This window comes from Pleurodeles waltl, chromosome 8 (assembly GCF_031143425.1).
Source record: "Pleurodeles waltl isolate 20211129_DDA chromosome 8, aPleWal1.hap1.20221129, whole genome shotgun sequence".
Classification (NCBI taxonomy): Eukaryota; Metazoa; Chordata; class Amphibia; order Caudata; family Salamandridae; genus Pleurodeles; species Pleurodeles waltl.
The window spans coordinates 878,423,728-878,440,928 of record NC_090447.1 but is presented as its reverse complement, the minus strand read 5'-3'; positions in this window follow the sequence as shown (position 1 = coordinate 878,440,928).

The window sequence follows — 17,201 nt, the reverse complement described above, 5'->3', positions numbered from 1 at the left end:
TAAACTTTGATGTCCAATTTAACTCTTTTGTACTTCTTCTAGTGCAACAGTTAAAGCTGTCCTTCTTCAGATTATTTTAGCACCTTTCTTCTCTCTGTATGAAAGAGCTATCTACTTTATTCTTTTTTTAATTTGTTTGGACCCTACTTTCTTTATTCTCTCAATTGCACCTCTATTCTACCTCTTGAATCCTTGCCTGCTATAGAGCACATACCAAAGGGTTTCTTTTAAACTCGATTCATACTAATGAAGATTTGGACAGGACTGCTTGAAGGAGATATTGTTTTCTTTTGTTGAGTCTTCTGGCCTGCCCTTTGTGAAAGCAGAGATATTACATGTGAAAATGCCTGTAGTCAGCAATCTTTCTCTAGCGTGGAAGATGGATTTCCTTCAGGTTTATGCTATACTCTGACATTATTGGGTAACCTAAATGCTACACAATCAAAGCGTTGCCATAGATCTTAAGCAAACTACTTTTTTTTCACAAAGAACTGTCTTGTTGGGCTTCATCAACAAGAAGAGCTTGCTTGTCCTGGCCACTGTTTATTTAGATATTGAGAAAAGGCTTACACTGTGTAAGTTGCCACAAGCATATATTCTGTTTTTCTTCATGCCATGGAAGTAATGGTTACTTCCAGTGGCACAGCGCTGCTTTGCCATGGATGTAACCATTGCATCCTGGTACTGGCCCACTGGGGGAGCGGCAGCCACCACCAACACCCGCCTCGACATCTAATGACGTCAGCACGCACTGCGCGCTGACTTCATTAGAAGCCATCGGATGCCCTAGAAACCATTTGCTTCCAGTGCGTCGAGGAGTAGACAGCTAAGCTTCTCCCATGGTGGTGGGGAGGGGTGGGTGTGGGGGAGGGTGAATCCTCTAAAAGAGGCATTGGGGAAAGGAAAGGCTTTTCCTTTCCCTTGATGTCTCTTTCAGCATTCCTGCTGCCTGATCGCACAGCAATCGGGCGGCAGGAATGCTCAATAGACACCAGGGATTTCTTTTGGTGTCTAGGGTCACTCCCCTTAGGGGGACATGTTGTTTGGCCTATTATTTTTATAGACTCCAGGGATTTTTTCCTTTTGTTTTTTTATGTGTGGGGGGTGGCCCCTTGGGCAAGGGTCCCCCCCAAAGGGTGCCCACTACTGTTGGCCATTTCAGTGACCTATTTGTTTTGGCCCATCAGCCCCTATGGGGGGCAGAATCAAATCAAATCAAATCATTAACATTTATAAAGCGCGCTACTCACCCGTGCGGGTCTCAAGGCGCTAGGGGGGAAAGGGGGGGTTATCGCTGCTCGAACAGCCAAGTCTTTAGGAGTCTCCGGAAAGCGGAGTGGTCCTGGGTGGTCCTGAGGCTGGTGGGGAGGGAGTTCCAGGTCTTGGCCGCCAGGAAGGAGAAAGATCTCCCACCCGCCGTGGAGCGGCGGGTGCGAGGGACGGCAGCAAGTGCGAGGCCAGCGGAGCGGAGGGGGCGGGTGGGGACGTAGAAGCTGAGGCGTCTGTTGAGGTATTCCGGTCCCTTGTTGTGGAGGGCTTTGTGTGCGTGGGTGAGAAGACGGAAGGTGATCCTTTTGCTGACTGGGAGCCAATGCAGGTGTCTCAGGTGTGCGGAGATGTGGCTGTTGCGGGGTACGTCGAGGATGAGGCGGGCCGAGGCGTTTTGGATGCGTTGCAGGCGGTTTTGGAGTTTGGCTGTGGTCCCGGCGTAGAGGGTGTTGCCGTAGTCCAGGCGGCTCGTGACGAGGGCGTGGGTCACGGTTTTTCTGGTGTCGGCGGGGATCCAGCGGAAGATCTTACGGAGCATGCGGAGAGTGAGGAAGCAGGCGGAGGACACGGCGTTGACTTGCTTGGTCATGGTGAGAAGAGGGTCCAAGATGAAGCCGAGGTTGCGGGCGTGGTCTGCGGGGGTCGGTGCAGTGCCGAGGGCCGTGGGCCACCAGGAGTCGTCCCAGGCGGACGGGGTGTTGCCGAGGATGAGGACTTCCGTTTTTTCAGAGTTCAGCTTTAGGCGGCTGAGCCTCATCCAATCTGCGACGTCCTTCATACCCTCTTGTAGGTTGGTCTTGGCGCTGGCGGGGTCCTTGGTGAGGGAGAGTACAAGTTGGGTGTCGTCGGCGTAGGAGGTGATGATGATGTCGTGCTTGCGTACGATGTCGGCGAGGGGGCTCATGTAGACATTGAAGAGTGTCGGGCTGAGCGATGAGCCTTGAGGTACGCCGCAGATGATCTGGGTGGGTTCTGAGCGACTAAGGTTCCACTAAGGAGTCAGGGATTATTTTGTTTTTTTGTTTGGGGGACGGTCCCTTGGGCAAGAGTCACTCCCCCAAAGGTGGCACATAACTGTTGGCCATTTCTGACCCCTCCTTAGGATAGATTGGCCTATTATTTTTAGGCCCATCTGTCCCCAATGGGGGGCAGAAGCCACAAGGATGCCAGGGATTTTTTCCTTTTGTTTTTTTTTGTGTGGGGGTGGCAACTTGGTAAAGGGTCGCCGCCAGATAGGGCACACAACTGTTTGGCCATTTCTGCCCCCTTGGGGACAGATCAGCCTATTGTTTTTACGCACATCTTCCTCCAAGATGGGCAAAAGACACTAAGGCACCAGGGATTATTTTGGTTTCTATTTTTTTGAATGTGGGGGTGGCCCCTTGGGCAAGGGTTACCCCCCTTGGGGTCGGATCGGCCTATTTTTTTTATAGACCCATCTGCTCCCAAGGGGGGCAGAAGCCATTAAGGTGCCAGGGATTTTTTGTGTGTGTGTGTGGTGTGTGGGGGGGGGGTGGCCCCTTTGGCAAAGGTCACCCACCAAAGGGGGCACACAACTGTTGGCCATTTCTGCCACCCTTGGGGCAGATCGTCGTATTTTTTTTCTTAGGCCCATCTGACCCCAAGGGGGGGCAGCAGCCATTAAGGCACCAGGGATTTTTTTTTTGTGTGTGTGTGTGGGGGTGGCCCCTTGGGCACGGGTCGCCCACCAAAGGAGGCACATAACTGTTGGCTATTTCTGCACCTGTTGGGGGCACATCAACATATTTTTGAAACCACTAGACACCAGGGAAAATTTCTAAATGTTTGGTGGCGGGTGGTTGCCGACTGGCGAAGTATTTGCATTTGTGATTATAATGTTTTATTTCTCCTTTTTGTTCTAGTGCAAAGTTTTTGATTCTTTTGATGTGATTCCTTGTGGTTTTGCAAATGGGTGACCTGCAGTTTGCATAGTTGCATGTTTTGGGTAAGAAAAATCTATTTACTCTAATGAGTATCATTGCCATGCATGAATGCATGTTGGACCTGGCTTTTTGACAGGGACATCCCCAAACTTTTTGCCTCCTTCCTCCTATTTTTTTCTGACCTGTTGTTGTTGGCTTTTGACCTCTGAGCACTTTACCACTGCTAACCAGTGCTAAAGTGCATATGCTCTCTGTGTAAATTGTACTATTGATTGGTTTATCCATGATTGACTATTTAATTTACCTGTAAGTCCCTATTAGAGTGCACTACATGTGCCTAGGGCATGTAGATTAAATGCTACTAGTGGGCCTGCAGCACTGGTTGTGCCACCCACCTCAGTAGCCCCTTAACCTTGTCTCAGGCCTGCCATTGCAAGGCCTGTGTGTGCAGTTTCACTGCCACTTCGACTTGGCATTTAAAAGTACTTGCCAAGCCTAGAACTCCCCTTTTTCTACATATAAGTCATCCCTAATGTGTGCCCTAGGTAACCCCTAGAGCAGGGTGCTGTGTAGGTAAAAGGCAGGACATGTACCTGTGTAGTTATATGTCCTGGTAGTGTAAAACTCCTAAATTCGTTTTTACACTACTGTGAGGCCTGCTCCCTTCATAGGCTAACATTGGGGCTGCCCTCATACACTGTTGAAGTGGCAGCTGCTGATCTGAAAGGAGCAGGAAGGTCATATTTAGTATGGCCAGAATGGTAATCTAAAATCCTGCTGACTGGTGAAGTCGGATTTAATATTACTATTCTAGAAATGCCACTTTTAGAAAGTGAGCATTTCTTTGCACTAAAAACTTGTTGTGCCCTTCAATCCACGTCTGGCTAGGTTTAGTTGACAGCTCCTTGTGCATTCACTCAGACACACCCCAAACACAGGGTACTCAGCCTCACTTGCATACATCTGCATTTTGAATGGGTCTTCCTGGGCTGGGAGGGTGGAGGGCCTGCCCTCACACAAAGGACTGCCACACCCCCTACTGGGACTCTGGCAGACAGGATTGAGCTGAAAGGGAACTTGGTGCATTTCTTAGAGACTCTTTGAAATCACCCCCACTTCAAAGGCACAACTTAGTATAAAACAGGGCCTCTGCCCTACCTCATCAGACACTTGCTGGAGAAGAAACCTGAACCAGAAACTACATCCTGCCAAGAAGAACTGCCTGGCTGCTCAAAGGACTCACCTGTCTGCTTTCTCCAAAGGACTGCTGTCTTGCTGTTGCCCTGCTGCCTTGCTGAACTCTTGTCTGGCTGTGAAAGTGCTCTCCAAGGGCTTGGATAGAGCTTGCCTCCTGTTCCTTGAAGTCTCAGGACCAAAAAGACTTCTTCCTTTCACGTGGACGCTCCGTGCGCCGACAATTTCGACGCACAGCTTGTTTCGCAGCGAGAAAAACGCCGCACACCGACGCTGATCAACGCGACGCCCTCGGGACGATCGAGACTTCGACGCACAACCTCGCAAGGACAAAGCCGCCCGACTTCCAAGGAGAAATCGACGCGACGCCTACCGTGAGTGCGAAACTTTGACGCACGGCCTCGCAAGGACAACGCCGCCCGACTTCCAAGGAGAAATCGACGCGACGCCTGCCGTGAGACCAAAATTTCGACGCACGGCCTCACAAGGACAACGCCGCCCGACTTCCAAGGAGAAATCGACGCGACGCCTACCGTGAGATCGAAACTTCGACGCGCAGCCCCGCAGAACGACGCGCAGCCGGAAAATAAGCAGGAGAATCCACGCACAGACCCGGGACATCTGGTAATCCCCGCGATCCACAAAAAGAGACTGTCTGCGCGCCGGAAAACGACGCCCGACTTCCCCGCGTGGAAAAGAACGACGCAAGTCTGTGTGTGCTGAGAAGAAATCGACGCACACACCCCTTTTTCTACGCATCTCTTCTCCTGTGGCCCTCTGAGGAGATTTCCCACCAGAAACCAGGTACTCTGTGCTTGAAAGACACTTTATTGCTTTTTAAAGACTCAAAGACACTTAATATCACTTTTCAGTGATATCTTCACAAATTCGTATTGCAACTTTGATCGTTTTGACCTACAATTACCCAGATAAATATTATATATTTTTCTAAATACTGTGTGGTGTATTTTTGTGGTGTTATGCTATGGTGTTGTATGATTTATTGCACAAATGCTTTACACATTGCCTTCTAAGTTAAGCCTGACTGCTCGTGCCAAGCTACCGGAGGGTGAGCACAGGCTGATTTGGGATTGTGTGTGACTTACCCTGACTAGAGTGAGGGTTCTTGCTTGGACAGAGGGCAACCTAACTGCCAACCAAAAACCCCATTTCTAACATTGGTGATCAGCGGTGAGGATAGGACTTGTGTTTGTGCAGTGACATACAGTAGCTAAGTATTTCACTACCTACCCACAGTGGAAGGTCAACTTGATTTTTCATCTTTTTTTGGCTCTTGGTTCTCTGATGTCCTCCTGGATATACTATTGATATTTTGGACTTTGGATTTTGGTTTTTGCTGATAAGATCTTATCAAAATGGGATTGCTTACCTACTCATTCTTTGTTCGTACTGACCACCTCACTAAGGCTGACCTAAGGAAGCTTTGCAGACAATGGGGCCTTCCTGTAGCAAGGAGATCTACTAAAGCGGAGATGCTCCATCACTACATAGTCTGGGGGGAGGAAAGATGGGCAGAGAGAGAGGCAGCAAGAAACCAAATGACTAAGTACCCCTCAGATGAGGAGGAAGACTACTCAGATGAGGAGGAAGGCTACTCAGAGTTGGACAGTGACCCAGAAATAGATGAATGGCTCCGAAGTCAAAGGCGACAGGAGCAACAATTAGAGGAGTATCTTGCAGAGGTTGAGGCAAAAAGACTTTTAGCCCTGGAAGAAGAAAAGATTGCAGCTCAAGAGCTGAGCTGTAAAGAGCTGAAACTGGAGGCCGGAAGGGCTGAGTCCAGTTCAGATGGTGGCAGCAAAAATCTTGCATCTAGTACTGCTGAAGAAGGGCACAAGCCCAGAGATGTGGTGCCCAACTTGAAGAAGGGAGTTGACACACCCCAGGCAGTTCAAGGGTATGAGGTAGTTCCCGTTATGCACAGGGTCCCTGAGAAGGATTGGGGAACTGGCACAGGGAGTCATATTCCTACTGGGGGGAGGGACACTTTACTGACTCTAGCAGAGAGTGACAGAGAAAAGGGTTCCCCCCTGGTGGACGTCCTGGATATAGAGTGTAGAGACATCCCAGAAGAGTTTGGGTTGAGTGTCAGGGACAGACAGAAACTGTCTCACCAGTCTCAAGAGGGTGATGTAGAGTGCTTTTCCAAGGCTGAGTTACTAGGTGGTTGGGTGAAGGGTACTGTGGTTAATACATGTGAAGGGCAGAGTGATGTAATTGCTGGAGAGCATATGTCTGGTCCTTATTTTCCAGAGCTACGCCAACACCAGGTGGAGTGTGAGTTCTCTGACCCCAGGGAACTTACAGTGGAGGCAGACTTTTGGGTGAGTACCAGAGAGTCTGAAGAGGCATTTGGGGGTGCTCCTGAAGGGAGTGGTCTAGGTGGTTTCCGACCAAGTGAGGTGGGAGAGGATTGTAGTGTCCCAGGTAGGTCTCAGAGCCTAACCTGTACCGTAGGGCCACCTTTTGAGGGAAGCCCCGCAGTGTCAGAAGAACTTGGGGGGATGACTGTAGACAGCATCCCAACAGTTCTGGTGTCTGGCAGTACCACTCCTAGTGAGGGGGTGCAGAAGTCCAGACATAGGGTTGAGAGGGGGTGGCAGACCCCAGTGGAGGATCTTGAAAGTCAGGGGTCAGCTCTGAGAGCAGAGCCCCCCAGGAATGACCCAGGTGAGACCGTTTCTGGTTTGGGGGAAACCCAGACTCTGCCGGATGGGCAGAGGTCGGGAGACCTGCGCCAACCAGACTCTTGTGTGGCCCTTGGGGATGGCGTGTCCCTTGTGGGGGGTGAGAGTGCCCCCCAGGAAGTCCTGGCATGCCAGGCAAAGATTCAACCTCATGGTGGTGACTCTGGGTTGGATAACCGGGTTCAGAGGTTAAACTTTGACCTGGTGGGGGGTAGATGTGCCCCCCAGAAAGTCCTGGAATGCCAGGCAATGGCTCAACCTCAGGGTGGTGACTCTGGGTTGGCTTACCAGGTGAAGAGGTCAAACTCTGACCTGGTGGGGGGTAGGTGTGCCCCCCAGAAAGTCCTGGCGTGCCAGGCAGTTGTCCAACCTCAGGGTGTCGACTCTGGGTTGGATGGCCAGGTTCAGAGGTTAAACTCTGACCTGGTGGGAGGTAGGGGTGCCTCCCAGAAAGTCCTGGGGTGCCAGGCAATTGCCCAACCTCAGGGTGGTGACTCTGGGTTGGCTAACCCGGTTCAGAGGTCAAACTCTGACCTGGTGGGGGGTAGGTGTGCCCCCCAGAAAGTCCTGGTATACCAGGCAATGGTTCAACCTCAGGGTGGTGACCCTGGGTTGGAGAACCAGGCTCAGAGGTTAAACTCTGACCTGGTGGGAGGTAGGTGTGCCTCCCAGAAAGTCCTGGTGCGCCAGGCAATTGTTCAACTTCAGGGTGGTAACTCTGAGTTGAATGGCCCAGTTCAGAGGTTAAACTCTGACCTGGTGGAGGGTCAGTGTGCCCTCCAGAAAGGCCTGGCGTGCCAGGCAATTGTTCAACCTCAGAGTGCTGACTCTGGGTTGGATACCCAGGTTCAGAGGTTAAACTCTGACCTGGTGGGAGGCAGGTGTGCCTCCCAAGAAGCCCTGCTGTGCCAGGCAATTGTCCAACCTCAGGGTGTTGACTCTGGGTTGGATGACCAGGTTCAGAGGTTAAACTCTGACCTGGTGGGGGGTAGGTGTGCCCCCCAGAAAGTCCTGGCGTGCCAGGCAATTGCCCAACCTCAGGGTGGTGACCCTGGGTTGGGGAACCAGGCTCAGAGGTTAAACTCTGACCTGGTGGGAGGTAGGTGTGCCTCCCAGAAAGTCCTGGTGCGCCAGGCAATTGTTCAACTTCAGGGTGGTAACTCTGAGTTGAATGGCCCAGTTCAGAGGTTAAACTCTGACCTGGTGGAGGGTCAGTGTGCCCTCCAGAAAGGCCTGGCGTGCCAGGCAATTGTTCAACCTCAGAGTGCTGACTCTGGGTTGGATACCCAGGTTCAGAGGTTAAACTCTGACCTGGTGGGAGGCAGGTGTGCCTCCCAAGAAGCCCTGCTGTGCCAGGCAATTGTCCAACCTCAGGGTGTTGACTCTGGGTTGGATGACCAGGTTCAGAGGTTAAACTCTGACCTGGTGGGGGGTAGGTGTGCCCCCCAGAAAGTCCTGGCGTGCCAGGCAATTGCCCAACCTCAGGGTGGTGACCCTGGGTTGGGGAACCAGGCTCAGAGGTTAAACTCTGACCTGGTGGGAGGTAGGTGTGCCTCCCAGAAAGTCCTGGTGCGCCAGGCAATTGTTCAACTTCAGGGTGGTGACTCTGAGTTGAGTGGTCAGGTGCAGAGGTTAAACTCTGACCTGGTGGAGGGTCAGTGTGCCCTCCAGGAAGTCCTGGTGTGCCAGGCAATTGTTCAACTTCAGGGTGGTGACTCTGAGTTGAATGGTCAGGTGCAGAGGTTAAACTCTGACCTGGTGGAGGGTCAGTGTGCCCTCCAGGAAGTCCTGGCGTGCCAGGCAATTGTTCAACTTCAGGGTGGTGACTCTGAGTTGAATGGGCAGGTGCAGAGGTTAAACTCTGACCTGGTGGGGGGTAGGTGTGCCTCCCAGGAAGTCCTGGTTTGCCAGGCGGTGATCCAGTCTGAGGGTACAGACCCTGGGCTGGAAGACCAGGTTCAGGGTGTCCCCCCGGACCTGGAGGGAGGGGCTACTGATAACAGTGCCCCTACCATGTTGTCTTCTGAGGAGGCCACTCCTAGTTGGAGGGTGCTGGACCCCAGAAGGGAGGGCAGGGAGAGGGAAGCCTCACCCCGGGCCCTAGTCCAACCTGAAGGTACAGACCCCAGGTTGGAGGGCCAGTGGCAGGTTAACAGCCCTGCACTGGTGGAGGAATGGTACAGGGCGACTTCTGTAAGCCCCCTGGCCATGTTGGACTCTGGGGGTACCGCTCCAGGAGGGAGGGTACAAAGCCCCAGAGGGGAGGACCAGGTTCAGGCTGTCATCCCTGACCTGGTGGAAGGGAGAGTGGTTAAAGGGTGCCCAGCACCTGGGGCTACCGCCCCCCACTCTCCACAGCCACAGTGGTTGGAGAGCTTTGAGAGGCCTGGGGCCTGGCTCTCATCCCTGGCAGCTGTCAGTAATCACTGTGGCTTGCTGTCCGGGTGGACAGAGTTATCCCTGGGGAGGGGACAAGTGTCCCACCCCGGGGATAGAATGGGCAACACCACTGTGTTGGTCCTGGTGGTACTATCCTGCTCCTGGGATACATCTGTGAGCAATGTAAGGTTAGGTGCTGCACAGATGGGATCCGCAGGAAAGGAGAAAGGTTCCCCATGGATGGGCTTAGTGGGCCCTGAGAGTATGGACAGAGGGATCCAATTGGAGTCAGGAAGGCGAAGAACTGGAGCATGCCCCTGCTGTTGTGGGCCTGGGTCCTTGTTCTGTCGCCTCAAACAGGGAAGTACATCAGGATAGTGATTGTTCTCCCCTGGCTTTAGGCTGGTGGGGGGTCATGTTGGACCTGGCTTTTTGACAGGGACATCCCCAAACTTTTTGCCTCCTTCCTCCTATTTTTTTCTGACCTGTTGTTGTTGGCTTTTGACCTCTGAGCACTTTACCACTGCTAACCAGTGCTAAAGTGCATATGCTCTCTGTGTAAATTGTACTATTGATTGGTTTATCCATGATTGACTATTTAATTTACCTGTAAGTCCCTATTAGAGTGCACTACATGTGCCTAGGGCATGTAGATTAAATGCTACTAGTGGGCCTGCAGCACTGGTTGTGCCACCCACCTCAGTAGCCCCTTAACCTTGTCTCAGGCCTGCCATTGCAAGGCCTGTGTGTGCAGTTTCACTGCCACTTCGACTTGGCATTTAAAAGTACTTGCCAAGCCTAGAACTCCCCTTTTTCTACATATAAGTCATCCCTAATGTGTGCCCTAGGTAACCCCTAGAGCAGGGTGCTGTGTAGGTAAAAGGCAGGACATGTACCTGTGTAGTTATATGTCCTGGTAGTGTAAAACTCCTAAATTCGTTTTTACACTACTGTGAGGCCTGCTCCCTTCATAGGCTAACATTGGGGCTGCCCTCATACACTGTTGAAGTGGCAGCTGCTGATCTGAAAGGAGCAGGAAGGTCATATTTAGTATGGCCAGAATGGTAATCTAAAATCCTGCTGACTGGTGAAGTCGGATTTAATATTACTATTCTAGAAATGCCACTTTTAGAAAGTGAGCATTTCTTTGCACTAAAAACTTGTTGTGCCCTTCAATCCACGTCTGGCTAGGTTTAGTTGACAGCTCCTTGTGCATTCACTCAGACACACCCCAAACACAGGGTACTCAGCCTCACTTGCATACATCTGCATTTTGAATGGGTCTTCCTGGGCTGGGAGGGTGGAGGGCCTGCCCTCACACAAAGGACTGCCACACCCCCTACTGGGACTCTGGCAGACAGGATTGAGCTGAAAGGGAACTTGGTGCATTTCTTAGAGACTCTTTGAAATCACCCCCACTTCAAAGGCACAACTTAGTATAAAACAGGGCCTCTGCCCTACCTCATCAGACACTTGCTGGAGAAGAAACCTGAACCAGAAACTACATCCTGCCAAGAAGAACTGCCTGGCTGCTCAAAGGACTCACCTGTCTGCTTTCTCCAAAGGACTGCTGTCTTTCTGTTGCCCTGCTGCCTTGCTGAACTCTTGTCTGGCTGTGAAAGTGCTCTCCAAGGGCTTGGATAGAGCTTGCCTCCTGTTCCTTGAAGTCTCAGGACCAAAAAGACTTCTTCCTTTCACGTGGACGCTCCGTGCGCCGAAAATTTCGACGCACAGCTTGTTTCGCAGCGAGAAAAACGCCGCACACCGACGCTGATCTACGCGACGCCCTCGGGACGATCGAGACTTCGACGCACAACCTCGCAAGGACAAAGCCGCCCGACTTCCAAGGAGAAATCGACGCGACGCCTACCGTGAGTGCGAAACTTTGACGCACGGCCTCGCAAGGACAACGCCGCCCGACTTCCAAGGAGAAATCGACGCGACGCCTGCCGTGAGACCAAAATTTCGACGCACGGCCTCGCAAGGACAACGCCGCCCGACTTCCAAGGAGAAATCGACGCGACGCCTACCGTGAGATCGAAACTTCGACGCGCAGCCCCGCAGAACGACGCGCAGCCGGAAAATAAGCAGGAGAATCCACGCACAGACCCGGGACATCTGGTAATCCCCGCGATCCACAAAAAGAGACTGTCTGCGCGCCGGAAAACGACGCCCGACTTCCCCGCGTGGAAAAGAACGACGCAAGTCTGTGTGTGCTGAGAAGAAATCGACGCACACACCCCTTTTTCTACGCATCTCTTCTCCTGTGGCCCTCTGAGGAGATTTCCCACCAGAAACCAGGTACTCTGTGCTTGAAAGACACTTTATTGCTTTTTAAAGACTCAAAGACACTTAATATCACTTTTCAGTGATATCTTCACAAATTCGTATTGCAACTTTGATCGTTTTGACCTACAATTACCCAGATAAATATTATATATTTTTCTAAATACTGTGTGGTGTATTTTTGTGGTGTTATGCTATGGTGTTGTATGATTTATTGCACAAATGCTTTACACATTGCCTTCTAAGTTAAGCCTGACTGCTCGTGCCAAGCTACCGGAGGGTGAGCACAGGCTGATTTGGGATTGTGTGTGACTTACCCTGACTAGAGTGAGGGTTCTTGCTTGGACAGAGGGCAACCTAACTGCCAACCAAAAACCCCATTTCTAACAATGCCTTTTTTGTAAATGGTGTACTAAATGCAGGAATGTGTGTGAAATTGTCCTTAGATTTGTGCACAGTGATATTTGTGTTGTCTTATTTGTAATTTTCTTTTCTTTTTCCCTTTTAGTGGGATATCATTGGTGCTTGCTGTGTCTGTGCAGAGTAGTTGCTGGTGAGTCTAGCTTTTTCAGGCAAGTGAGTAATATAGTTTTTGAATACATAACTCTTTGTGATAAAGCCACACTTTGTTTATTACTTATTTTACACAGTGCTGGTTGGTGCATTTGTCAAGTTAGGAAGGATCATGGCTAGCTGTAGGGTGACTGCTCAGCAGGTTGTTGGTATGATTTTTGAGTCATCTTCTGACCATGATTATGAGTCTGACTCTGCATCTGAGGCAGAGGAGGAAGTGTAAGATTTTCGCAGTGAATTGTCTGCCTGAGAGGAATCATCTAATGATGAAGCCACTCTCAGTGCGGTAGAAGTGCCTGTTTTAGGGGAGGACACTGATGTGCCAATAGTGCAGAAGCCTGTGGCTGAAAGGCTTCCCATTGAAAGACCTGAACTCTGGGTTGCCCGAGACATGGAGCAGCCGGAGTTGTTTGCCTTTACTAGTCTCCCGGGGTGTAGAGTGAATACGGAAAACTCTTTTCCTGTCAATTTCAATCAGTTGTTTATGGACAATGTATTTTTGGAAGAGATTGTTGAGCAAACTAATTTGTATGCTGATCAGTATTTGAGGGACAACAGTGCCACGCTTAGGCCACACTCTAGAGCTAGCCGGGGGATTCCCACAAATCTGGAAGAGTTGAAAAAGTTCTTGGGTTTTAATTTTTTTGATGGGGTTGATAAGAAAGCTGTCACTGTCTTTATATTGGTCTACTAGTGCCTTGATGACAACTGCTATATTTCCTCAACCATGAGTTGTAATCAGTATTTGCTTCTTCTTAGGGTGCTGCACATTGTTGATAATGCTTTAGCGTTGCCACGAGATTACCCTAATTCAGATCATCTTTTTAAAATTAGGCCTGTCCTTGATCACTTTGTAGATCAGTTTTCAGACGTCTATGTTCCAGAGAAGGAAAGAGCTGTGGACGAGTCTTTGGTCCTGTTTAAGGGTCGTTTGGGTTTTAGGCAGTACATTCCTAGCAAGAGGGCACGTTATAGAATTATTATATATATGCTGTCTGTAAGCAGTACAGGATATGTTTATAATATCTGGGTCTACACTGGTAGGGATTCCAGTATTGACCCCTCTGGTTGTCCATCCACTTTTGGAGTTAGTGAGAAAATTGTGTGGGAACTTGGTAGATGACTGTTTAACAAAGGTCACCATTTGTACCTAGATAACGTCTACACTGGAGTGCAATTGTTCAAGGAATCGTTCAAAGTGGACACTGTTGCTTGTGGCACAATCCACTCTAACCGTAAAGGCTATCCAAGGGAGCTCGTATGTAAAGAACTTGAGAGGGGACAGTTCAGTGCCTTGCGTAATGATGAGCTGCTAGCTGTTAAATTTGCAGGCAGAAGGGATGACTACATGCTGACTACTATCCATGATGAGCGTAAATCCCCTGTGAATGTTTGGGGTCAGGTTGCTGAAGTGAGCAAACCTGCGTGCATTTTAGATTACAATAAGCACATGGGTGATGTAGATAGAGTAGATCAGAAGTTGGAAACCTACACTGCTGTTCATAAGGCCTACATTTGGTTTAAAAAGTTGGCTACACATCTCTTCCATTTAGCAACTTTTAATGCTTTTATTGTGTTCAAGCGTGTTCCCCTCAGTAAAAGATGACATTTGTTAAATTTCAAGAGTCTGTGATAGAGAGTCTTGTGGTGGAACAGGCAAGAGTTCCTAGAGAAGCAGTGGTGAAGGATGTGGCTAGATTGAAAAATCGCCACTTTCCTGATCACATTCTTCCAATGCAAGAAAAGATTGTCCTTCTGAGCCTGGGCTGTGTGTGGCCCGCTGTTTCAGAAGTTGCCACACCCAAAGTAATTAATGGGAACTACCATGAACGTAAACTGCCTGTTCTATATTGTTTTATATTTTTTGTCAGTTCACGGTTGGCATTACTGTCATGTATTTAGTTGGAGTTTTTGAGTTTGTAGTTTGTTCTTACTTATAATCAATTAGTGTTTTCTTTTTTGTTAAAAAAAGTGATATCAGTTTGCGTGGAGTGGCGCTTGGCTGGCGGTGTGCGTTGAGTGGTGCTTGGCTGGTGGTGTGCGTGGAGTGGTGCTTGGATGGTGGTTTACATGGAGTGGTGCCTGGCCGGCGATGTAAATAGTAACTTGCTATTGGCCGCTGCAACACACTGCTAGCCAAACACCAGTCCACAGACTCCATCAGCTGGTGTGATTGCTGTGTCAGACATGAGGGCGTATGAAAGTAATAGGCCCTTGAATGGCACTGTCTGTTGATATGAGTGTTGTAATGTGCTAGGCCTGCAGCTGGTGACGTGAATGGTCGTGTGCATGTCACGTATAAAAGGGGTGCGAATGAACAGTGCAGCGGTTGATGCCTTGTCGTGGTTTTACAGCTCACGAGCTGTGAGTCATTGGTTCAGTTTATGGACCTTTCAGTTATTAACAGGGCACTTCATTTTTGTGAAATCTCTTGTTAATGAAATTTGATCTATTGAACCATCACTCACCTTCGTGCCAAATCCAACCAGTATGTGTGGTAAAATAAAAAAATGAAAAAAACCACTCTGCTGTAATTACGTGTTAAAGCACACCCGTGACATGCTAGGTGTCTCGGGTGGGACTCCAGTGATGAAGCATGCCACCGACTAGGTTGGATCGTGAGTCTTTTTTTACGGCGTTTCTTTTCACAATTTGGTAGTGTGCTCACTCCCTCTGTAGGGAAAATGTACAAACTCTAGATAAGTTTGAAAACTAGACACCCGCTGTAGTACAGGGTGATGTGCCTCTTGTGGATCCTAACAAATTTCCTAGCCACAATGCCCTGTATACTTTAGAATGTGTCTAAAATCACACATTTTTCTTGCATTTCTTTACCATATTCTTCCAGAAACAAAATTAACCAGAAACTTCTACCACCTACTGTTCCCCCTGGTCTCCTGATAAAAATGCTACCTCACTTGTATGGGTGGGCCAAGTGCCCACGACAGGGCATGGGCCAAAACACATTGTGGACACATCAAAATAATCTATTACAAAACAACCTGTTTTTGCAGCAGGGCACCTGTGTTTTTGGTCCCAGGTGTGGCAGTCATCTAGGGAAACCTACCAAATCCAGACATTTTTTTAAACTAGACGCCCGGTGGAGTCCAGGGAGGTGTGGCTTGTGTGAATCCCCCAACATTTTCTTACCCAGACTCCTCTGCAAACCTCAAAATCTGCTTAAAAAATCTCAATTTCTTCACGTTTCCTTGCAGGATCAATGCGCTGGCACAAGTTTCCTACCACCTAATGTTCCCCTCAGTCTCCCAAGTAAAATGATACCTCACTTGTGTTAGTCCCCAAAGCAGGGTCAGCCTAAAAATGCATAAAAAGCTTCCCAACTCGCTGCTATTTCCCCTCAATCTCCACACGTTTTCGGCACTTCCCTGTTGCAGGCACTTTGGCCACCCACACAAGTGAGATATTGTTTTTATCGCAAGACTCAGGGGAACGTTTGCTGGTAGGAAATATGTGTTGGTGCGGTGTTCCCACCCAGAAATGTGAGGAAATCTTTTTTTTTAGCAACCTTTGAGGTTTGCAGGGGATTCTGGATGAGAAAATGTTGGGGGATTCATGCAAACCACACCTCCCTGGACTCCACCAACTGTCTAGTTTTCAAAAATGTCTGGGTTTGTTAGGTTTCCTTATATGGCTGCCAAGTCCAGGACCATAAATGTAGGTGCAAAAACAGTTTGTTTTTTAATAGATAATTTTGTTGTGTCCATGTTGTGTTTTGGACCCTTCCTCTCGCGGGCACTAGCCCTACCCACACAAGTGAGGTACCGTTTTTATTTGATGTTGGGGAATGCAGGGAGGAAGGAAGTTTGTGGCTCTCCTCAGAATCCAGAACTTTCCATCACCGAAATGTGAGGAAAAAGTGTTTTTAGCCACATTTTGAGGTTTGCAAAGGATTCTGGGTAACAGAACTCAGTGAGAGCCCCACAAGTCATCCCATCCTGGATTCCCCTAGGTGTCTAGTTTTAAAAAATGCACAGGTTTGGTAGATTTCCCTAAGTGCCGGCTGAGCTACAGCCCAAAATCCACAGCTATGCACTTTCCAAAAATCCTGTCAGTTTTCAATGTAAAAATGTGATGTGTCCATTTTGCATTTAGGGGCATTTCCTGTCAGAGGCACTAGGCCTTACCCACACAAGTGAGGTACCATTGTTATTGGGAGACTTGGGGGAAGGAAGGTTGTGGCTCCCCTCAGATTCGAGAACTTTACATCACTGAAATGTGAGGAAAAAGTGTTTTTTTTGCCAAATGTTGCCGTTTGGAAAGGACTCTGGGTAACAGAACCTGGTGAGAGCCCCACAAGTCACCCCATCCAGGGTTACCGTAGGTGTCTAGCTTTCAAAATTGCACAGGTTTGGTAGGTTTCCCTAAGTGCCGGCTTAGCTATGGCCCAAAATCCACAGCTAGACTCTTTCCAAAAAACTTGTCACTTTTCAATATAACATTGTAATCTGTCCAAATTGCGTTTAGGGGCATTTCCTGTCAGAGGCACTAGGCCTTACCCACACAAGTGAGGTACCATTTGTATCGGAAGACTTGAGGAAAACCTCGCTGGAAGGAAGTTTGTGGCTCCCCTCAGATTCCAGAACTTTCCATCACTGAAATATGCGGGAAAGTTTTTTATTTTAACCACTTTTGAGGTTTGCAAAGGATTCTGGGTAGCAGAACCTGGTGAGAGCCCCACAAATCACCCCATTATGGATTCCCCTAGTTGTCTAGTTTTAAAAAATGCACAGGTTTGGTAGGTTTCCCTAAGAGAAGGGTGAGCTACAGCCCAAAATCCACAGCTAGACACTTTCCACATAACCTGTCAGTTTTCAATGTAAAAATATGAAGTGTCTAGGTTGTGTTTATGGGTGTTTCCTGTCACGGG